Source organism: Arachis hypogaea, chromosome 13 (assembly GCF_003086295.3).
Source record: "Arachis hypogaea cultivar Tifrunner chromosome 13, arahy.Tifrunner.gnm2.J5K5, whole genome shotgun sequence".
NCBI lineage: Eukaryota > Viridiplantae > Streptophyta > Magnoliopsida > Fabales > Fabaceae > Arachis > Arachis hypogaea.
The window spans coordinates 73,432,684-73,433,719 of record NC_092048.1 but is presented as its reverse complement, the minus strand read 5'-3'; the positions used below and the strand labels follow the sequence as shown (position 1 = coordinate 73,433,719).

The 1,036-nt window shown below is 43.5% G+C and overlaps 1 non-coding gene across 1 annotated transcript; it reads left to right on the top strand.

Annotated features, from left to right (window-relative positions):
* The first annotated feature begins 927 nt into the window (after nucleotides 1-927).
* LOC112738617 (small nucleolar RNA R71) lies at nucleotides 928-1,036 on the top strand. Its single transcript, XR_003169567.1, has one exon. It is a non-coding gene; the product is annotated as a small nucleolar RNA R71 (small nucleolar RNA).

Below are 1,036 nucleotides of genomic sequence, written 5' to 3'. Positions count from 1 at the left end.
CGTTCAACGCTAGATTCCCTGCTAGTTTGTGCATTGAACGCCCAGTGAGGAATTCCTCACTGGCGTTCAACGCCAGCTTTAATGCCTATTTGGGCGTTGAACGCCCAGTGAGGTATTCCTCACTGGCAGCCAGCTTAGTTTCTTCAGATTTGGCCTCAACCTCAGTGGTGATGGCCTTACACTCTTCTCTTGGGTTTACTTCAATGTTACTAGGAAGAGTGTTAGGAGGAGTCTCAGGGATTCTCTTGCTTAGTTGACCAACTTGTACCTCCAAATTTCTAATAGAGGACATTGTTTCAGTTATGAAACTATGAGTGGTCTTAGAGAGGTTAGAGACTATAGTGACTAAGTCAGAAAGGCTCTGCTTAGTACTCTCCATATTCCCTTGAGAAGATAGGAATGGTGGCCTGTTGTTGAACCTATTCCTGGTTCTTCCACCTTGATTATTATTGAAGCTTTGCTGAGGCTTCTGTTGATCCTTCCATGAAAGGTTAGGATGATTCCTCCATGAGGGGTTGTAGGTGTTTCCATAGGGTTCTCCCATATAATTCACCTCCTCCATCATGGGTTGGTCAGGATCATAAGCTTCTACTTCAGAGGAAGCTTCTTGGGTGCTGCCAGCTGCAGCTTGCATTCCAGTCAAATGCTAAGAGATCATATTGACCTGCTGGATCAAGATCTTATTCTGAGCCAATATGGCATTCAGAGTGTCAACTTCAAGAACTCCTTTCTTCTGAGTTGCCCCATTGTTTATAGGATTTCTCTCAGAAGTGTACATAAATTGGTTGTTTGCAACCATCTCAATGAGTTCTCTTGCCTCTTCAGGCATTTTCTTCAGGTGGAGTGATCCATCTACAGAGCTGTTCAATGATATCTTGGACATCTCAGAAAGACCATCATAGAAGATGCCTAGGATAGACCGTTCTGAGAGCATGTCAGAAGGACATTTCCTGATCCGTTGCTTGTATCTTTCCCAAGCTTCATAGAGGGATTCACCTTCTTTTTGTTTGAAGGTTTGAACTTCTACTCTGATTTT